This window comes from Monodon monoceros, unplaced genomic scaffold (assembly GCF_005190385.1).
Source record: "Monodon monoceros isolate NGI ecotype Baffin Bay Population unplaced genomic scaffold, NGI_Narwhal_1 Super_Scaffold_10, whole genome shotgun sequence".
Lineage (NCBI taxonomy): Eukaryota > Metazoa > Chordata > Mammalia > Artiodactyla > Monodontidae > Monodon > Monodon monoceros.
In genome coordinates, this window is record NW_021703766.1 from 53,704,880 (window position 1) to 53,727,964 (window position 23,085).

At 43.6% G+C, this 23,085-nt stretch overlaps 1 protein-coding gene across 2 annotated transcripts in view; it reads left to right on the plus strand.

Moving 5' to 3' along the window:
- Positions 1 to 3,918, plus strand: part of LOC114908426 (zinc finger protein 347-like) — a 13,628-nt gene extending 9,710 nt beyond the window's left edge. The window contains exons 4-6 of one of the 2 annotated variants that reach the window (XR_003796941.1): positions 2,467 to 2,566; positions 2,740 to 2,794; positions 3,895 to 3,918. The gene's annotated coding sequence lies outside the window, so the exon portion shown is untranslated. Of the gene's footprint in view, positions 1 to 2,466; positions 2,795 to 3,894 lie in introns of those variants that run through there. The other variant, XM_029244575.1, reaches the window with a different exon arrangement.
- The last annotated feature ends 19,167 nt before the right edge of the window (positions 3,919 to 23,085 follow it).

The following is a 23,085-nucleotide window of genomic DNA, read 5'->3' on the forward strand; positions in this document are numbered from 1 at the left end:
CTGTGTCATGTGGACCAGGGCTTGAACCCCTGTCCCCTGCACTGGCAGGCAGATTCTTAACCGGTGCGCCATGAGGGAAGCCCCCTGCACCTTGATTTAGATGAAGAGAAAATAGGAATGTAGTAAGTGTATGCAAAACACTAAAAATTTAGAAATCATGCAATTTCACATTTGTCCTTTACATAAATGTCGTGACATGCACCTTGATTTACATGATGGGAAAATAGCAATATAGTAAACACACGCAAAATATTAGAAAATTTAAAAATCATACAATGTTTTTGTCCTTTTTGAGCTCAGTGCTTTCTTTTTTTTTTTTTTGCCTGCATGCAGTCTACATTGCTGACCGCAGGCTTTTTCTTGTTGTGGCGAGCAGGGGCTACTCTTCATTGTGATGCATGGGCTTCTCATTGCCGTGGCTTCCCTTGTTGTAGAGCACAAACTCCAGGCACATGGGCTTCAGTAGTTGCAGCCTGCAGGCTCTAGAGCACAGGCTTAATAGTTGTGGCACATGGGCTTAGTTGCTCCATGGCATGTGGGATCTTCCCAGACCTGGGATCAAACCCCTGTCCCCTGCATTGGCAGGCGGATACTTAACCACTGCACCACCAGGGAAGTCCATCAGTGTATTAATTTTAAAAGATCAGTGTTCATGGATTTTCTTTTAAAAATGAGTATTATACAATGGGAATGTTTTTGTTTGAGAAATTTCATATATTCACCCCTAAAAAATGTTTTTATTTTTGCTAGTTTGCACTTGTGGTCATTCACTGGAGTATAGTAGAACCCCACCCCAAGTTGGGTTTGGTTATTGAGGGTGATATTAACATTGAAATGTTATAAGAATGTTACATAATTCAACTTTATAGGCACATGTTAGAGACTTCCAAGGTGTTCAAAAAATGGTTTGAGAGAACAGGGAATGGTGATTGGTTTGGTGTGTTAAGGAAATTACTTGATGAGGCTTGACGTTTGAACTTCCAGGTTAAGTCAAAGAAGGGACCCTTCAGGCTTTTTTTATCAGCTTGCTCAGGAGGAATGGGAAGATGTTGTCCCGAAGATTAAAAGGGGTCAGTCATCAAACACTGAAAAATGGAGTCTAACTGTTTGACAAAACAGTGAATATTTGCTCTTAAAACTCCTGATTTCTTGATAAGGAACACCACACTTTTCTTTATGATAATAATTTATTATATTTTTTTGTTTGCAGCACACATTCATCTCATTGTGCAATATGGTTGTTGAAAATGCTTATAAAATTTTAAATAAATTGCCTAAGGTATTTTTATCCTAGATTAATAAAAATGGGTGTTTGGAAGTGTTTATCAGATAATATAAGCAATTTACTAGAAGAGCAATTATTGATAGGCTCCTAAAATCTCAATTTCAAATTGTGGTATTAAGCAATGTGGTCTTACATTGTTTTCTACTGTAAGATATATATATATTTTTTTGGCTGCACCATGCAGCTTAGGGGATCTTGGTTCCTTATCCAGGTATCGAACCCGGTCCCTGCATTGAAAGAGCAGAGTCCTAACCTCTGGCCTGCCAGGGAATTCCAGAAAAAAAATTTTTTTTGAATACAGTTTTTTCTTAGCATGACTTTTTTCTTTCCCCACATATTTCCCTTGTTTTAAACCAAAGGATCTCTAAATCAGTGGGTTGTTTTAGGATTTCTGTGAAATGAAACTGAACATAACTCAATGAGAGGTAGAAAGTAGAGGCACTGTAAATATGAAGAGAGTTCCTTTAGGACTTTAATTCCATGGAAGCCTTTAGGACTTTAGTTCATTTTAGAATGTCACGAGGGTAAACTGAAATCTTTTAATGTGGGAGCTGGCTGTGGTCAGGTGTTTCAAAATCCAGTATGTGGAGTTTAGGAAGCACACAATGAAACCAAAAGGATTAATGAGATAGACCCCAAGAGTCCAACTATAGTTTGTAACAAGGAGACAGTCTCCATTGCCAAATGCCTGGAAGCCATTCTGCCATTTCCCAGTGACGTATTGACATTCAAAGGCAGAGCTCCTTGCAGAGAAAATAAGATTTGTGCTATTTTTAGCATGACAACTGATACCCATTATGCTCCACTTAGACTTTGTTACTAACCAAAATAATACAAATTCTTTGATAAGTGATCTTTAAAAAAAAATTTTTATTTAGTCGGTTGTGCTGGGTCTTATTTGCGGCAGGCGGGCTCCTTAATTGTGGCATGTGAACTCTTAGTTGCGGCATGCATGTGGGATCTAGTTACCTGACCAGAGATCCAGCCGGGGCCCCCTGCATTGGGAGCATGGATTCTTAACCACTGCACCACCAGGGAAGTCCCCTTTAATAAGTGATCTTAATTTTTATTTCTATTGTCTTTCATATTACACTTCAAATACAAGTCACTGTTATTAGTGCGTTATGCATAGTAACTTACTGAATCTTCATCTCTGAAAAAAGTACGTATTCTCGTTTCAGAAACGAAGGAATTTAGGACAAAGACAGGTTTAAGGACTCGTTCAGTTCCGTCCCAGCAAGTGGCTGGATCAGGATACGGAGCGGGTTGTGTGCTGTAATCGTGAGTAATGATTATTCAGTAGTAAAGCTGTTTCCTTTCCGTATTGCCCAGGTGGAGGGAATTTATTGGTCTTACATTTTGGTTTTGTTTGTAATTGTATTTCCCCACAGTGTTGATGTGAAAGAAAGATGATTTATTGGATAATTCAGGTCAGTTATTGTATACTCATTTAGATTCGATACATCCTCAATTGGTCCTCTGCAGGATTACATGAAGACTTACCAGCAGGTAGGTCTGCATTGGAAAAGATTTAACATAATATCCAGTTCATCCACATGTGTGTACTGTCTCCATGCCCAATGCAAATGACAAGTCACATGTGGTTCTCTTTCCCAAGTAACAGAAAACAAAAGACCCTTAATCACATCAATAAAGAGTAGCTTAGGGACTTCCCTGCTGGTCCAGTGTTTAAGACTTAACCTCCCAATGCAGGGGGTGTGGGTTTGATCCCTGGTTGGGGAGCTAAGATCCCACGTACCTCGTGGCAAAAAAATCAAAACATAAAACAGAAGCAATATTGTAACAAACTCAGTAAAGACTTAAAAATGGTTCACATCAAAAAAAGTAAAGAGTAGCTCATGTCTCAGCAGCTTTGTTTTTTTTTTAAGTTGAGCCTTTATTTACTTATTTATTGGCTGCGTTGCATCTCGATGCACGCAGGCTTTCTCTAGTTGTGGCGAGCAGGGGCTACTCTTCGTTGTGGTGCACAGGCTTCTCATTGCTGTGGCTTCTCGTTGCAGAGCATAGGCTCTAGGTGCGCAGGCTTCAGTATTTGCAGCACGTGGGCTCAGTAGTTGTGGCTTGCAGGCTCTAGAGTGCAGGCTCAGTAGTTGTGGCTCACGGGCTTAGTTCTTCACGGAATGTGGGATCTTCCCGGACCAGGGCTCGAACCCGTGTCCCCTGCATTGGCAGGCAGATGCTTAACCACTGTGCCACCAGGGAAGTCTCCACCAGCTTACTTCTATGATAAGAAGATAAACTTTGCATGCCTTAGTCCTCCAGTCTCAGATGCTAGGTCTTGTCCCTGAGTCTCTGGAACTGAGCAGAGTTTGGCCTCCTGCTTGAATGTGAAGAGAAAATGGAAAAGCTGTTCTTTAGGGTGTGAGTAAGAAGTAGCACTTACTACTTAGGGAGAGTTTTGTATTTGTTATTCTAGTTTGTAGTACAGAGAAACGCCCAGTGCAGGAAATATTTCTGAATCCACTGCCCCACAGCAACCACTTGGAGACCCAAGTTTCCAGGCCTCTGAACTGCTTTCTCCTCGCTAGCAGGGTATGGGAGCAGCCCGCTGGCTAAACAGCTTTTTTGTAACCGTTTTCATCTCGCAGAAACAGCTTCCAACGTAAGTGGCCCACAAAATTTTAAGCTTTTACCTTAAAACTGTCACAGAGGACTTCCCTGGTGGAGCAGTGGTTAAGAATCTGCCTGCCAATGCAGGGACACGGGTTCGAGCCCTGGTTTTCGAAGATCCCACATGCCATTGAGCAACTAAGCCCATGAGCCACAACTACTGAGCCTGTGCTCTAGAGCCCGCGAGCCACAACTACTGAGCCTGCGTGCTGCAGCTACTAAAGCCCACGCGCCTAGAGCCCATGCTCTGCAACAAGAGAAGCCACCACAATGAGAAGCCCGCGCACTGCAAGGAAGAGTAGCCCCCGCGACCCGCAACTAGAGAAAGCCCGCCCGCAGCAACGAAGACCCAATGCAGCCAAAAATAAATAATTTTTTTTAAAAAGCACCAAAAACTGTCACAGATAGTAATTTAAAATAAACAGGTCAAGGTCCAGGGAAGCACCTTCCCCGGTTAGCCCTACAGTCCTCTTTGCGCTGATCTGCGCTCCCTACTCGCCCCACCCCCAGCCCTGCTTCTCTCCGCCCACACTTTCCTCTGGAACCGGAATTGGAGTACACGGGGTGAAGTCCACACTTAACAGTCTCCTTTTCTGTAAGTCTGTTCTGCGTGGTCCCCCTTGTTCTGTCCTCAGAGTCTTGGGAAAGGCTCGACCGTATATCCCAGCATCCGGGATACAAGTAAATCCAGACATCACCTACAGGTCCGTTGCAGGTCGTGTATGTTTTCCTTTGGGTTTAAATTCACCCTGAAGCTGGTCCCTGCCCTTGGCTTTTCTGCCATTCGTCCACGTGGGAGCTGCCTTTCGACATTTTCTTGCTTGAAACCCTTTACCAGGACTTCCCTGGTGATCCAGTGGCTAAGGCTCCGTGCTCCCCATGCAGGGGGCCTGGGTTCCATCCCTGGTAAGGGAACTTGATCCCACATGCGGCAACTGAGTTCGCATGCCACAACTAAAGTTCCCTACATTCCGCAACTAAAGATCTTGCATGCTGCGAGGAAGATCTCGCAGGCAGCAAGCAAGATCCCGCACGTGGCAACGAAGATCCCGTGTGCTGCATAAATAAGTAAATACCCTTTACTACATCTACCCCCCAGCCTCGACCTCTCCGCCCCTGGAGGGCAGTGCTGGCTTCCCTGCTCCTGGAGAGGCCGCGTCCTCTCCCTGGTCCTGGGATTCTGGAGAGCTCGCCACGCCCCCTCCACCCTTCCTCCCAGACCCTTGCGTCTTCCTGTGGGTGGTCCTTCTGGTCTGCAGGCCTCCCCTTTGTAGCCAGCCCTTCCCCTTATCCCGTTGTGGAGGTGACCTGGGTCAGCCATGTGACAGCCATTGTTTTTCTGTATTCAGCGCAATTGGAAAATGTGCTCTTCTGGTAGGCAGCCATCTTTTTCAGTCGCATCCTTGCAAATAGGTAGGCGAGGTGGATCGGGGGAAGCAGAGACAGAGAAGGACTGAGAAGGAGAAAAACTGAGGAGAGAAGAATGTGGGAAAACGGATGAGAATATAGATGATGGCTGAGGATCTTGCAAAGAGACAGTAACATAAAAGAAATTTAGCCTTGAAAGTCACAGTTCTCTAAAATTAAAAAAAGTAATTAAAACAGTATCTGCAGGGGTAGGAGAGTAACATAGGGAGAGGAGTCCTGAGTCTGCTAGGAGGGGGAGCAACAGTGGTGAAGCACTTCGCACAGAGCGTCGGGGGCAAGGATAAAGGAGTTGGAAACTTGGCATTCAGGGCATTGTGATGCTGGGAGAGAAGCAGGAAAACTAGTGATTGGAGCAGCAGAGGAAGAGAGCGAGCAGGAAGGACGCATAGCCACCTGGGGTGCCAGAGAATGGGGTGGAAGTGAGCATAACAGGGATAGAAGGGGTTTACCCCCAAAGGCACAGAGGGAGCAGAGATGGGAAAGAAGGGCAGAAAGACATAGAGATTTAAGGCAGTCAAAGATTGAGGGGAAAGAGCAATGAGAGTGGAAACAAGTTGTAGAGCAGGCATGACATGTGTGAGGGTCGAAATAGGAGGGGAGAAACACCAGTAGAGCAGAGGGGAACAAAAAGAGAAAGAAATAGGGAGATAGATAAACAGAATGAAATGGAAATACATAGTAGAGTATTTAGAGGGGGGAAACCGGATTCAGGTGGGTGGTGTATTTGGATATGGATGATTAATTTGTGATAAATTGATTTGTGGCTTCAGAATCTGATTTCAAATTTGTTGCCTTAGGTTAGTTATACAGATGAGGACCTTAGGTTAGTTACACAGATGAGGATGACAATTGCAAAACTGTCTATAAGGTTTGTGCATTTAGTAATCATTTGTTTCAGAAGATAATACCCTTTTGTAATTCCTATTCAGCCCGGGGGCAGTGACTTGACTCAGACAGTTGTCGGTCACCCCGTTCCCTTTTCCTGACATGGGGTAGAGGACAGGGGAGAGGAGAAGTGGGGAAAGAAATGCCTATCACCACAAGGTGCCTCTTTAAAGAAATGTTAAAACTCTTGGGGGTTTTTTGGACTGAATTTACTTTTTTTTTCTTTTTTACAGTTAATTATTTGGAGTTTGAAATAAATCTTAATATGTCCAATTTCTACTTTTCTATAAATAATTACTGACTTCTGAACTTAGCTTTGGTGGCCTTCTATAATTAACTCATGTCGTTCTTTTCTACATATGATAGATTCTCAATAATTTAAATCTTTGACACCAGCATTTTTATCTTTTTATTTTTATGTTTTTTTGACCACGCCGCATGGCTTACGGGATCTTTGTTCCCCGACCAGGGATTGAACCCGCTCCCTCGGCAGTGAAAGCGCAGAGTCCTAACCACTGGACCGCCAGTGAATTCCTGACACCAGAAATTTTAGATTTAATGTAATTCACAAATTATTTCCCATTAAATATTTTTGACATTTTTGTTTGATGTTTGTGTGCTTCCTCCTCTTTATCTGAGACCTTGGAAAAGTACTTCAGTAAGTGATAAATAATTTTAGTCTATTTTGATGAGTACTTGGCAAAGATGTCAAATACCTTTTATATTAACATTCAAAATCTAGCTTAACCAGTTCCCTTCTATGCCATTTTCCTCCTTTTTCTGTGATCTGTTGAAATGGCGAGATGTGAGATGACGTTTCCATCAGGTCCCTCTTAACTGTCCTCTGCAAATGATGAAGGAAGGACTGGATTGACTTGGTACCTTCTTCCATCAGAGCCCCTGTATTCATGATGAAGAAGTTTGCTGATAGCTTCTTTCTAAGCTGACCCCTAAAAAGGTTTTCAGCTATGTTTTGCTATTCTGTATTTTTAATGTACACGGGGTGAAGTCCACTTCACATTAAAAATACATTAAATACATTAAATAAATACATTAAGAATACACTCACGTTACTGTGATTTTTCTGGAGAAGAATTACCAGAATTCTTCCTGTCATCACTGCACCCATGTTCTCCAGGACTCCATCTTCTCTCGGCTGGACAGTGCAACAGCCCATCACTATCTCCTTGTCTTGGATCTGCCCACGCTCCCATTTGTTCCCTGTAAGAGGCCTTCACTCCTCCACGTACAAACCTCCCCTTCTCCCTGTAGCCCTCAACCTGAAGCCTAAGCTCCTGGAATGCCATTCAAGCTTGGTAATCAGTGTGATCAGTTCTTGAACGAGAAGTTTCCATTGCTGAAGCATCTGAAAGATGGTGTTTTAAATGAGAGGGGAAATAAGGACAAACTCTGTCCACTGGCCCCTCAGGTGGCCTTTTCAGAATTCCATTACACAGGGTTCTATTCACTCAATTTAGACCTCTTCAGAAATGTCTCCCGTCTGGGCCTCAGGGAGCCCGCTTGTAACATGGAGATGAGAGACTAGACCAGAAACTCTCAGTTTGAGCAACAGTGACTCCTGAAATGATTGGCCAGATTGGCTGTGTTTCTGTGTGTGGCAGTTCTTTTTGGAGAGAGTATCTAACTGTACTTAGTATTTAAAATGGGTCTCAGTCCTCAAAACTGAAAAAGAAAAACAAAAATGCTAGGATGGAGGCAGGAATAGGGGGGGTCAGAGTAAGAGAGACGATAGTCAGATGTCTTCTGCAAATGAGCAGTTTATTTATAAAGCTCAATGGCACACTTTTAACATACCCACTTTCCTGTTTTCTACCCATGTGCTTTCGATTTAGGAGTTCTAGGAAAAGAGCTTCATTTCTGCATATTATACTGTTCTCTGTGTATTCAGAAGGAGGCAAGCAGCGGGTGAATTTTTGAAATATTTTTCTAGACCCATTGGTAATGTCCTCAATCCTCAGGTGAACAAAGAACTAGTTTTCAGGAAAAGCCACAGCAAATCATGTTTCTTTTTTCCTACGTGGAAGAATTTCTGCGTTTCATCTGAATATTTTACCCACTTTGTAGCAAGAGAAAGAGTCCTAGGCTGTAGACAGTGAGGTGAATACCTTTGGGGATGTACTGAAGTGTGAACACAGGTCAGATCTCAGAAGGGCTGACGGGAAGCCTCCTTATTAATAGTGTTTGAGAATCTCTCCCCTCTTTGAAGAGTTCTATGGGAATACAAAAGCTTATTTATTATTTGAACTCTCATAGGAAATTTTCTTGTCCATAACTTATCACTTTCTCCATCCATATGTAAAATAAATGTGTTCTTTCATCCTCCATTGGTGCTGCAGCTCCACCAGAGACAAGGGAAATTCTTGGTCATGAACTGCTACACTTGCCATCCGGCTCCTGTGAACTCATTGTTGCTTGACTTGGAGGAGCCTGAGGCGGGCTGATTTTTGTTTTTTGCTTTCCTTCATATATTACCGTATTTTTATTAGTTTCATTTATTGATGTCTCTTTGTTGTGGTGACAGCCGGGGTCGGGGGAGGTACTCAACTTGCTCATGTGCAAAGGGTGTGATACTGACCGAAGATGATGGTGAAAATTCTTCAACGTGCTCCGGCGGACTTAGGCAGCATGTGGTGAAACTTTGAAGCCAGTTCCCGTGCCTAGAACCAGCCCAGCACGGACCAGGAGGTGCTCTGTGGAGGGAGGAAAGCATCCCCTCCCCAGCAGTGGTACCTTGCCTGGGGACTTTTAGAAAAAAGAGTTGAAACACCATAATTCGAAAAGACACATGCACCCCAGTGTTCATTGCAGCACTATTTACAACAGGCAGGACATGGAAGCAACCTAAGTGTCCATCAACAGAGGAGTGGATATGGAAGATGTGGCACATATATACAATGGAATATTACTCAGCCATAAAAAGAATGAAATAATGCCATTTGCAGCAACATGGATGGACCTAGAGATTGTCATACTGAGTGAAGTCAGACAGAGAAAGACAAGTATCATATGATATCGCTTATATGTGGAATCTAAAAAAAAGTGTACAAATGAACTTACCTACAAAACAGAAATAGAGTTATAACAATTTTGGTCTTAAAATAACCTCTAGGGTTTTTTATTCAGTTTATAGTTCACAGACCTCTGACTTGATGATTTAGAGCAACATCTTTCAACACAATGATTTCTCTTGCACGTGACAGGGACAGACACAGCAGAGGCCCAATGAGCATACAGGGTCCTTCAATACCATCCAAACTCAAATGCTGAGGTTCCTGGGCAAGTTTTTTATTATCATTATCGGTTTAAATTTCTAATATTCCATTTTTCAAATATAACGTGTATTTATTATGTTTTGAATTTTGCTTGATATCATATTATGTAGAGACAATGTTAGACTTTACTCCAAGTCTGTAACTCTGGAAAATATTGAAGGTTAAAGACCTCCCTTTCTTCTTTTGCGCGGAAGGAAACAGTTTATTTGCTAAGAAGTACACTTCCCCGTTAATTTCAGTAAGACTCCTGATAGCCCCCTTGTTTACTTAGAAACCAGCCAGATGAGAATCCTCCAAATTCCCATCCATTGCCTTATTGTTTGTCTTCAGTTACCTCTGGATATAATGGCAGTTACCATGATTTAATCAAAAGTTACTTATGCTTTTCTCCTCTCCCAGGGGGCCTATGTTTTGAACCCCTTTTAAGCATGGTAATTCAGAACAACAGCGCTGCCGGAACTTAACCAAGCATAGGTGACTTTAGTGTAAAACATCCCCCAGGTATGTAAGCTCGTGCCACCTGGTCATCCACTCCACCATATGGGAGTTTTCCCACTTGTTGACCTCTTGGTGTAAAAAAAAAGTTCTTTTCTGGTCTGAATTTTAAGGCTTTACAGATTTTATGGCTGGAGCATTCTCTATATTGTAATAATCATTTGGAATAAAACCTGTCCCTACCTAAGTCTGACAGTGGTAAATATTTCAGTCATTCCATCTGAACTCAAAAATGTGTAATTTTTAATTTTCTAGGACAGGGTTTGTGTGTGTGTCTCAAACTATATCCTTGTGTTTTTTACATTTTTGAATTGTTTGCATCTGTTTCATAATGAAATACAGGGAGACATATCAAAATCTTCCTGTGATTTAGAAATTTAGGGGTTTTTTTTTCCCTTGTGAATATATTTATCTTCCTGCAACAAAACTCTCCATTCAAAAAATGACTTTCCCCTATAATTGGCTTCTCCTCTATTCTTCTGTGTTTAATGAAAAGTTCCACTATCGACTCATTTCTTTGCTTGGAATCATGGAAGTCCATGCTGAAATGGCTTTTTTGCCAACATGGCTAGTTAGAAATATTGTATAATACAGAGTAATCTACCTAATAGGGTTCACAAAATGAGTCACTGCAACTTTTAAAATATGATATATCTTCTTGTATTTATATATGTGCTACACCAGGACATTCTCCTTACTAAATACCCTTAGAAATATTGCAACTTAATTATTCTTTAGATGGAAATAAATCCCAATGTCTTCTAAAGGCTGTATATTTTATAGGCTCTTTTATCCACACTTGACAGAACTTTTCGAAATAAAAAAACAAAGAGCTAAAATATATTACAATTTGAATATAGAAAGTGAAACTTTCTAATTACCCTCATAATGAACATATAGTCAGTTTGAAATTACATTGTTTATTATATACTTAACTATAATTTCATAAATAAGTTTTTCTGAAAGATATTTAAAGGTAACTCACAAAAGTGTGGAATAGGATTTCCCTGGCGGTCCAGTGGTTAAGACTCCACACTTCCAGTGCAGGGGGCTTGGGTTTGATCCCTTGTCAGGGAACTAAGATCCCACATACCCTTGGGAGTGGCCAAAAATTAAAACAACAACAACAACAAAACAAGTGTGGAATAGAGCAGGTATTTTAATGAATAATGCAGTTTTTTTTTTTAAGATTTATTTATTTAATTTATTTTTGGCTGCGTCCGGTCTTAGTTGCAGCACTCGGGATCTTCGTTGAGGCTTGCAGGATATTTCATCGCGGCGCGCAGGCTCTTTGGTGCAGCACGCAGGCATCCCTCTAGCTGTGACGTGTGGGTTGTTTTCTCTTCTCTAGTTGTGGTGCGAAGGCTCCAGGGCGTGTGGCCTCTGTAGTTTGTGGCACGCAGGCTCTCTAGTTGAAGTGCACCAGCTCAGTAGTTGTGGCGCGTGGGCTTAGTTGCCCCGCGGCAAGTGGGATCTTAGATCCCTGACCAGGGATCGAATCGGCGTCCCCTGCCTTGTAAGGCGGATTCTTTACCACTGGACCACCAAGGAAGTACCAATAATGCAGTTCTAATAATATATATATATATATATATATATATATATATATATAGTCTTTTTATTGCATGTATTTGAGATGATGGGATACTCACTAGCCTTATTTTGGTAATTATTTCAATATATGTAAGAACATTATGCTGTACAACTTAAACTTATACAGTGATGTATGTCAAGTACATCTCAATAAAACTGGGGGAGGAGGGGGGGTGGTTTTAAAAGGCAAATAAAACATTTTAGCCGAAAGAAAGAACAATGCAATTTATAACAATTTTAAAAAATGTATTGCTTTTCCAGAACAATTGTTAGTGAGGAGCATTATCACATGCCTTACTTCTCCAGTCTCAGACCCCAGGTTTTGTACCTGAGTCTCTGGAACTGAGCAGAGTTTTGAGTTTGGTCTCCTGGCTGAATGAGGAATAGAAACGTAAGAGCGCTTCTGTAGGATGTCAGTATGAAATGGAACGTTCTACCTAGGAAGAATTTTGTATTTCTCATTCTAGTTTGTAATACAGAGACAAACCTAGCTTTTGTTTCCTCAAACTGCTTCAGTTAATTCTAACTGCAGGAAATGTTCCCAGATCCAACCACTGCCCTACAGCTACCACTCGGAGACCCACATTCCCAACCTCTGAATTGCTTGAGCCTCTGGAACGCGGCATGCGAGCAAACTGCTGGGAAAAACAGCTTTTCATTGAAGCCGTTTCAACTTGTTAGGAGGAAACGTTAGTTTTACGACATCAGTGGCTCACACAGCTGGAAAGCTTTTACCATAAAACTTCTAGATGATAGTTGTAAGGTCGGATCTTAACAAACGGCACCGCGAAACAGAGGAAAGCTTCAAGTGAGCTTTATTAGGGAGCGCTCCCGGGCGACGTTCACTGGTCCGAGAGAAAGGGGCCAGAGAAGTCGCGCCCGGTTCTGGATGAAGGTGATTTTTATTGGGGTAAAAGCAGAAGGCGGCTTGCAAGGGGAGGGGGTGGTTTGCTATACAGGGTAATTCCTTATTTGGTGAGGATACAGCAGGGCCAGGTGTCGGTTGGCCTGTTGTGGGGCGTAAGCCCCACTTCCCGTCAGCCACATTGTTTTCTGGGCAGGAAGTTAGAGTCTCTTGTTGATTCCCAGAACAGGTGAGGTCGTTATGTCCCGATGTCTCTCCTACCTCATACTGGTCGATGTTTTCTCTTACCCCCCGGGCCAACGGACCTTACAATAGTAACTTAAAATCGGCACTTTCAAAAAAAAAAAAAAAATCGGCACTTTCAAAGCGCCGGGAAGTAACATACCTCAGCCCCTTACTACGCCCCTGGCGATCTCCGCGAGGTTGTGAGCTCCCTTGCCCCGCCCTTCGCGGTCGCGTTCCACTCGTTCACGTCCCTGGAAGCCCTGCCTCTAACTCTGCGCGTGCGCAGTTTCTTAACGGAACCGGAAGCAGAGAGCTCGGCGTGGAGCTCGCGCTCCGTTAGGTAAGTTTCTCCTTTCTAGTGTGAATTTGTGCTGCGTGGTCCACCATACACCACCCTCAGCGTCTTGGGAGTCACGCGCTCCAGTAGGTAAGTTTCTCCTTTCTAGTGTGAATCTGTGCTGCGTGGTCCACCATACTTCACTCTCCGCGTTTTGGGAGTCACTATGGACTTAAAATGCCGGCGCCTGGCCTTCGCCCCCAGTAAATCCAGACGTCGCCGTCACAGGTCTGGTGTTTTCCTTTGCGTTTGAAATCGCTCTGAGGTGGGTCCTGGAGCCCTTGGCTTTTCTGCCTTAGATCCAGGTAGACCCCGCCTTTCGCTTCTTTTTCCTTCATAAAGCCCTTTACTGCCTCCGCCCTCCCCCTGTAAGGCCCTCTTCCGCGAGGTGGATTCGCGGCCGCGCAGCCTCGCCCTCTCGGACCCTGGAGGGCAGCGCCGGTCGCCCTGCTCCCGGAGAGCTCGCGTCCTCTCCCGGGTCCCGGGATTCTGGAGAGCCCGCCCCCCTCCTGAGACCCCCTTCCTCCCTCCCAGCCCCTCTGTCCTCGCGTCTCCTCAGGCCGGTCCTTCTGCTCCGTAGGCCTCTCCTTCATAGTCAGGCCTTCCCCTCACCCCGTGTAGGGGGAGGTGACCTGGCCAGCCGTGTGACACCCAATGTTCTTCGGTCTCCCCGCTGGAAAATGTGTTTTTCCGGTAGGCGGGTATCTTATTCAGTCGCCATCCTTGTAAATACGTGGGCGAGGGGGACCAGGAGAAGCTGAGACAGAGAGCGACTGAGAGAGCAATAGAAAAACCGAGATGAGAAAAGAATGAGGGAGAACCAATAGAGACGTAGAGGATTGGCTTAGGGACTTGTAAAGAGACAATAAGATGAAAGAGACTAAGCCTTGCAAGTAACAGGTGGATAAAGTAAAGAAGTGAATTATACAGAGGGATTGCCACAGATTAGAGGAAAACATAGAGGGGCCCTGATTCAGCGGTAGCAAGGGAGGCAACAGTGATGAGGCCCTTCACACAGAGAGCGGGGGCAGAGGGTAAATGAGGTGGGACCATGGCCTTCAGAGCATCAAGGTGCTGGGAGAGAGAACAGCAGAGGAAGAAAGAACAACACCAAGGAACCATAGCCACCTGGGGTGCCAGAGAGTGAGGAGGGAGGGAGTGTATCACGGACAGAAGGGATGTAACCCGGAGGGCAGAGAGGGAGCAGAGGTGGGGGAAGAAAGAGCATCAAGGGGGGGAACAGGTTGCAGAGTCGGGCAGGCCAGGTGTGAGGGAGGAAATAGAGAGGAGGGCAGGAACAGCAGGAGAGCAGAGGGGAGCAAAAGGACAGACACAGACCGAGATGATATAGGGAGACGAATAAACAGAATGAAATGGAAACACCTAGTAGTGCAGGTAGACCGGAAACTGGATCCAGGTGGGTGGTGGTGAGTTGTTTGGATGTGGATGATTAAGCTGTGATGTATGATCTGTGGTTTCAGAATGTAGTAAATTTAAAATTTGTTTGCTTAAATTATACAGATGAGCGTGAGAATTGGAAAACTTCCTTATAAGGTTTGTGCATTTTGCAGTTATTTGTATCAGAAGATAACTTCCATCTCCAGTCCCTATTCAGCCAGGGGGCAGTGACTTGACTCAAGACAGCTGTGGGTCACCCCCTTTCCTTTTCCTGGCATGAGAGCACAGGGGAGAGAAGTGGAGCAAGAAATGACTGACTCTGTTACTGCATGGTGCCTCTTTTTTTTTTTTTTGCGGTATGCGGGCGTCTCACCGCTGTGGCCTCTCCCACCGCGGAGCACAGGCTCCGGACGCGCAGGCCCAGCAGCCATGGCTCACGGGCCCAACCGCTCCGTGGCATGTGGGATCCTCCCAGACCGGGGCACGAACCTGCGTCCCCTGTATCGGCAGGCGGACTCTCAACCACTGCGCCACCAGGGAAGCCCCATGGTGCCTCTTTTTTTTTTTTTTTTTTTTTTCATGGTGCCTCTTTGAAGGAACATTAAAAGTGAGTTTTTTTCTAATGGATTCACTTTTTTCTCTTTCCTTTTTCATTTTTTTTACATTTAATTCTTTTTATAACTTGGAATAAATCTTGGTGCATTAAGTTTCTACTTCTCTGTAAGTAATTATAAACTTCTGAAATAAGCTTTGCTGGTTTTGTATAATCAACTCATGTGATTCTTTTCTAAATATGATATATTCTTAGTTTTTTTAACTTTCACACCAGAATTTTTTTAAAATTCACAAAATATTTCTTTTTAAAATGTGTTTAAGGTTTGTTTGAGGCCTGCCTCCTGTCTCCTCTTTATCTTGTGTATTGGAAAAATTCTTTGGTAACTATTAAATAATTTTAGACTGTTATGATGAGTTAAGATGATGTTAAGATGTCAATTGTCTTTTATATTAACAGTCAAAACCTAGTTTAACCAGTTAGTCTGATATTCAGTTTTTTTCCATTGTATTTGATCTGTTAAGATAGCGAGCTGTGAAGTGATAGGGAGATGCTTCCCTCAGGTCCCTCTTGTCTGTTCTCTACAGATATTGAAGGATTGGGTATAGTGACTTGGACCCTTCTTCCATCAGTGCTCCTCTATTCATGATGAAGTTTGCTCAGAGCTGATTTCTAACCTGACTCTTAACAATGTTTTCTTCACCAGTGGTATATTTTTGCAAATCTGCATGTTTAAAAGATTTTACTGCAGTCTTCTGGAAAAGAAGAATTAAATGCTTGGTACCAGATCAGACCTTGAAACAGAAGGTTCCTTTGCTGAGGCAAATGAAAGATGGTCCTGGTGTTTTAGGTTGGAAGGATGATAAGGACAAACTCTGCCCACTGGCCCTTCTGGATCCCACTTCAGAATTCAGTTCCGCCTAATTCTGTTCACTCAACCTGGACTTTCTCATACGTGTCTCCCCTCTGGGCCTCAGGGAGCCCACTTGTAACATGGAGATGAGAGACTAGACCAGAAACTCTCAGCCTGGGTAACTCTGAGCCCTGAAATGATTGGCCAAATTGTGTCTGTGTGTGGCAGTTCTTTTTAGAGAGGAGTGTCCAGTTCTATTTAGAATTTTGAATGGGTCCCTGTCTTCCCAGAATGAAAAACAAAAGCAAAATGCTAGAATGGAGACAAGAACATAGGGTCAGAGGGGAAGTGACCATAGTCAGATGTATTTTTCTGCGTTAAGTGTAAATTTGAAGAGTTTATATCAATTCTGGCACTCAGACCTTCACTGGCTCTTATTTGTCCTCAGGACAAAATCCGAACTCCTCACTGTTGCTACACACCCCTGTAACATCCTCAGGGCCCCGCTAGTGTCTCCTGCCTCATCGTGGGATCTGGCCCTTTTCCCATGGTTCACTTTACCCCAAAAGTTCCCAAACACCAAAACCGTTTCTCTCTCAAATCTTAGTTCCCATTCTTACCTTCTGCCTTTAAATCCCAGTGGCTCAGGCCCTTTGTGCTCCTTCAGGATTAGGCTCAGAGAGGTATCTCCATCCCTTCCCGACAATCTCTGTCACGTTGACCAGGTTTTATTGCCTCTGTATCAATCAACATCATCAGAAATGCCATTTTCTTTTCTTTTTTTTTGAATTTTGTTTTATTTATGTATTTCTTATACAGCAGGTTCTTATTAGTTATCTATTTTATATATATTAGTGTATATATGTCAATCCCAGTCTCCCAATTCATCCCACCCCCCCTCCCTCCCAAGAAATGCCATTTTCTATTGGTTTGGGGTCTTTATTGTGTTTCCTCCATTGAAGGAGTACAGTTTCTCTTCCTTCCGGGATAGCTGCAGCATCTCCCTCTGGGGATGTGTTTAGATGCTAAGACTGTGGGTTGGGCTAAATAATCCTCAGGGAAGACCAGGTGAACAGGGTAGGTGATAAGGATGGTTCCCATGTTTGTTTTGAATATTTCAACTGTAATTGATCCTTACCCCATGTGGCTACTTAATAACTCAAGAACCAAAAGATGTAGGGAGTCCTAAAAAGCCTTACAGAATTGGTGTCCTCGTGCAGTGTCCTGAGGTGTCCCCATGTTTAGTGTGCTGTGTGACTGCTCCGCTGTAGCCCCCAGTGTTCCAGGCTGTGCACATCCAGGGACCAGTCGCCACCTTGGACAGGAGCTTTGCCTTTCAGCAGTTCATCTGCTCAGAATCACGGATAATGATTTCTGTGTGTGTAAGCACACACACGCTTAGTGTGCTAAGTGGGGGCAGAAGTCTAGAGCCTAATGGGGCATGAAGGAGCGCCCCCTCAGACAGCTAGGGTATTTTTTAAATTGCCTGTGAGTGTGGAGAACAGGAGACAAGAATCCTGGGGGCCAATTTTTGACCTTCATACTGAAGGTCAAGTGAATGCCCAGTGTTCTTTGGGAGGTAGCTTGTGAATATTCCTGTTGCGACTCCTTTGCTGAGCAGTCCTTATGCCTTTTAGCCCTGTTTTCCCATGAGTGCATGGAGAAGAGGCAGAAAAATGGGGAATTAGAAGGGAGCCTATAGTGGTCTGCAGGAGGGATATGGCAGCAAGTGGGAGCTTCAAGATGAGCCCAATGAATGGTATTTGCATTTGTCCCTTGTGGGGTGTGTGGAACTGCTGGCAAAGGGTGTTTCAGTTCTGGCTGGGGCACCTGGAATTGGGTTTATGGGTAGTTGTGGGGTGCATTGCATGGTTTGCAGTGCCATAGTGTCTTAGCTCAGGTTCCCTGGGACCTAGCTGCTGACACTGAGGTTTACATGCATTGGTTTAATTGGGTATTTCATGATCCTACCTGAGGAGGAATGAAGACAGTGGATTTAGGCAAAGAGAAACATTTTCCTCCATTGTGGTTAAAAAAAGTGTGGCCTGAGCTGAGTGCACAGGGATCTTTGGGTGCAGGAAGATGGGTGCCTTGTCCTTAGGTGATGATGACTCAAGAGGGTGCCCCACAGCATCTATTCCACAGGTGACTTGGGTGTTATGGAGGTTAAGAATCATTATGCAGTTTTTAGAGTAGTAATATAGGGAAAATTGCAGAGATCATTTGCCCACTGTCACAGGAGGGATTCAGGATACTTCAGTGTTATTTAGTATTTGGGATTGCAAATGAAGAAAGTTTCAGATCCACTGTGAAAGATACAAAAGAGAATTTGGAATGTTTTCCTGGTAGATGTTGGGTTTGTTACCTAACCAAACTTGGGTCCCCTTGCTTGCGTGCAATGAAGCCAATCTATTGACACCAGGTTGTGGTGAAGGAAAGTGCAGCGTTTATTGTAGGGTGCCAAGCAAGGAGTCCAGGTAGCTTGTGCTTAAAAGGCCTGAACTCCCTGAAGGCTTTCTGGGAACTTTTTTTTTTTTTTTTTTAAGCCCTGAGGAGGGGCTGTGCCCTTTTATTTATTTATTTATTGTTTAATTTATTAAATTTATTTTATTTTTTGCTGTGTTGGGTCTTTGTTGCTGTGTGCGGGCTTTTCTCTGGTTGCGGCGAGCAGTGGCTACTCTTCATTGTGGCACGTGGGCTTCTCATTGCAGTGACTTCTCTTGTTGCAGAGCACGGGCTCTAGGTGCACGGGCATCAGTAATTGTGGCTCATGGGCTCAGTAGTTGTGGTTCACAGGCTCTAGAGCACAGGCTCAGTAGTTGTGGTGCACGGGCTTAGTTGCTCTGCAGCATGTGGGATCTTCCCGGACCAGGGCTCAAACCTGTGTCCCCTGTATTGGCAGGCAGATTCTTTTTTTTTGTTAAATCTTTATTTGGTTGTGCTGGGTCTTATTATTGCTGCATGAGGGATCTAGTTCCCTGACCAGGGATTGAACCTGGATCCCCTGCATTGGGAGCACAGAGTCTTAACCTCTGGACCACCAGGGAAGTCCGAGGCAGGAGGAGTCTTAACCACTGCGCCACCAGGGAAGCCCCAAAGACTTTTAAAGACAGGATGAGGGAGGGGCATTGTGGGGTGCGTGGTCAGCTTGTGGACATTCTTCTGATGGCTTGGTGAGGTAACTGGGAGTCAACATCATCAAACTTCTGGTTCTAACCAGTCTGGGGTCTACGTCCTTATGGGCAGCAGACAGTTAACTTTCTTCACCTGGTGGGGGTTTCAGTATCTGCAAAACAGCTCAAAGGACAGGGCTCAGAATGTTATCTATAGTCCTTGAGGAGGAACTAAAGGTCCTTGATGTTGTTTAATGGCTAAAGTATTCTTATTTTGTCTTGCTTGACTGTTTTCCTTTCTTTCTGCATTTTCTCACTTCTATGATTAAATTTTTTCTTTGACTAAAGTTTTCTACAGATAAAAGGCAGGGAGAGAGAGCATTGGGGGGGGGGGCTCTGTTCTGGGAAGTTCCCATAGGGTCCTCCTTGGTTACAGGTTCTCATTGGGGCATGTGTATCCTTGGAAACATCTTTCTTTTATATATAGCTTTATGAGATCAGTGTTTGGTCTGTGGCCACTGTGAATAAAAATATGGTGTTTTGTGTCTGGTGGTTCCTTGGGTGTCTCATATGTATTTTGCCATCAGGCATGATTTATTAGAGTTTGGAACGTTTTCTGGTATTTTATAGCAGGATGAGTGAATATGGGTCATATGGAGACTGTGTTGGATTTATGAGATTTTGTAAGTTTACTTGAGCCCAGAAGGGAAATTATGAGTAGTAAGCTTCAAATGGCAGAACATGTTCATTAGAGAGATTCTGGTAGGTATGTATCTGTGGGCACAACTTGAGAAGGACCATTAAGTTCTTTGATGTAGGAAAGATTGTTCCAAGAATCAGAGTACCAGCAACACCACAGTGATCTGCTTTCCAGAGGCACATCCTTGAGAAAATGTAGCTGCTACCTTCTTGCTCCCAGGCCAGTATTGGTTCTTCTACTGTCCTCTCCCTACCTGTCTCAACAAAACACATGCGCGCACACACGGTATAGAGAACAGGGAGCCCTTATGCTTTGTTGGTGGGAATGTAATTGGTTCAGCTCTTAGTGAAAGCGATATGGAGTTTCCTATAAATTAAACAAAGAACAGGCACACAATTTGTGAAACCCACCTGTGACTAGATATCCAAAGGAAACAAAATCATTCCAGTGAAGGAAATATTTGCACTCCAATGAGCATTATTGCATTATTCCCAACAGTCTAGATGTAGAAAGAACCAAAATGCCTGTTGACAAATGAGTGTATATAGAAATTTATATCAGCCATAAATTATTATTATGACATTCTGGCATTACTGTTATTATTTCTGACATAATTTTGGTTGAAGAAGACACACATTTTTTATGGAAACTAGAAATGTCAAACTCATAGAACCATAGAGTATAAAGGTTGTTATGAGGGCTTGGGTGGTAGGGCAGTTGGGGAGATGTTGGCCAAAGGTTACAAATAGTTCAGTTGTGAAGTGAATAAGTACAGCATGGACATCTAATGTACAGTATGCTGACTGTAGTTAATACTGTGTTACTATATAGTTGGAATTTGCTGAGAGAGTAAAACTTAAATGTTCTCACCACGCAGACACACTTGGGTAATTGTGAGTTGATGGAAGGGTAAATTACTTTATTGTGATAATTATTAAACAGTGTATACATCTGTAAGATAATCACATTGTGTGCCTCACATGTACAGCATTGTTATTTATCACCTATACCTCAGTAAAGCTGCAAAAGAAAACTAAAGTGCAATGGTGTGCTGGGCTTGCCTGCTCTGAGTGGTGCTCAACCCAGGCTTCACATTAGATCGCTGAGGCGTTTTGTATATACATGTTTTGTACCCTCTGACCAGAGATTTCCCTTCATATAGTTGGTATGTGGTCCAACCTCAATAGTATTTAAAGTGTCCGAGGTGATTCCATTCTGTATCCATCACTGAGCATCGTTATTCTGAGTCCCCCCATTCCTGAGGGCTGAGATCTGGGCTGAGGGTGAGGGCTCTGCTCTGCGTGGGGATGGATCAGGGCTGGTCTGTGACCTGCGGGGGATCGTCGGGTCCAGCTGAGGTGCCCGCTGCTGCCGGGTACGTGAGGGCCTCACCAGGAGGGGAGCGAGATCTGAAGAAAGAGTGGGGAAACTCCTGTGTTGGTCTCTGTGTGGGAGTTTACTGTCCTGAGCCCCTCCTGGGACAGTGGGCAGCGGACTGTCTGTTCCACATGGAGAGATCTTCCTTGTGTTTATGGTTGTGGTACAGGAATGGGGTCTTTTGATTCTAAGCATGTTTTCATCTTTCAAGATTGTCCTCTGAAGACTCATGTTGCCTGAGGAAGAAGCCCGGAAGAGGAGGGAGAGGAAAGAAAAGGAGTCAGGAATGGCTGTTTCTCAGGTAAAGTCATATTTTCATTTGATTCTCAGTCTGTTCTTTCTGAAATGCCCTTCTTTGGACTCCGCTAATCTTGTCTGACTCTGAAGTATCCTGGTTGACACTTGTACTTTCACAGTCATCAAGAGCCTTCCCGCAGTCCCTGTCAGCTCCACTTAGATTTCATTTCCCTATGACAGAGTGATCTGGACGAGGAGAGCCAATGGTTTCCACTGGGCATAGTCCTGGGCAGGATTGGAGATGTGGTGTCAGAGCTGTTGGGCAGCAGGAATTGTTCTGGGGTCCCATGTGGATGCAGTGTCCGCTCTCTATAAACCAGGATAAAGAAGCTGCATGTAGGAGGGTGGGAGGGAGACACAAGAGGGAGGAGATATGGGGATATATGTATATGTATAGCTGATTCACTTTGTTATAAAATAGAAACTCACACACCATTGTAAAGCAATTATACTCCAATAAAGATGTTATTAAAAAAAAAGCTGCATGTAGAAGTCAGGTCTTAAAATGCACAATACCTGGTAAAATCTGGATATCAGACCAATTAGGAGAAATTTGTTCTGGCTTTTTCTAAGGCAATTGAAACTAAATGTAGCTGACTTCAAAATCTTAATAATAGGGGATGGAAATGGTCAGTTCAGAGACAGACGTCAGTGGTAGAATGTGTTTTAGTCCATCATCGAATTTAAACTATGAAATCAGCCTAAATCTCTGACAGTTGGAAATTCTTTAAATCACTTTCACACCTCCATTCCTCAGAAATTGTCTTTTCATTCTTTGGATTGCATCCTTTGACACACAGTTTCTACCTTTGATGCAGGCAGTGTTCCAGCTTCATTCTTTTGTTAGTAGATATCTAGTTTCTTAGCACCATTTGTTATTGAGACTCTCCTTTCCCTGTTGTACAGTCTTGGCATCCATGTCAACACATTTTGCATATATACCAAGGAGTATTTCTGGTATTCTAATCTCCTCCATTGTTTTATGTATCTGCGTTTCTGACAGTACAACATCATCTTGATTACTCTGTAATATGTTTTTGTTTTTTTTTGTTGTTTTTTCTTTTGCGGTACACGGGCCTCTCACTGTTGTGGCCTCTTCCGCTGCAGAGCACAGGCTCCGGACGCGCAGGCCCAGCGGCCATGGCTCACGGGCCTAGCTGCTCCGCGGCACGTGGGATCCTCCCAGACCGGGGCACGAACCCGTGTCCCCTGCATCGGCAGGCGGATTCCCAATCACTGCGCCACTAGGGAAGCCCTGTAATATGTTTTGAAATCTAAAAATGATGGCCTCCATCTTCTTTTCCAAGAGTATTTTGGCTCTTGGGGTCCCTTGAGATTCCCTATGAATTTTAGCATTATTTTTTCTATGACTGCAAAAATTGCCATTGAAATTTTAATAGGGATTCTATTGCATTTATAGAACACTTTGGGTAATACTGTCATTTTAAGATTCATAAGTCTTCCAGTCCATGAGTACAGGGCATCTTTTAATTTATATGTATCTCCATGGATTTCTTTTAGCAACGTTTAGCAGTGTTCAGTGTACGAGTCTTTTACCTCCTTAGCTAAGTATTCTATCCCTTTTGATGCTATAGTAAATAGCATTGTTTTCTAATATTTTTTGATATTGTTCATTGGGTATAGAAATGCAACTGATTTTTCTGTGCTGATGTTTTTGTTTGTTTGTTATTTGTTTTTTTTTGCCGTACGCGGGCCTCTCACTGTTGTGGCCTCTCCCGTCGCAGAGCACAGGCTCC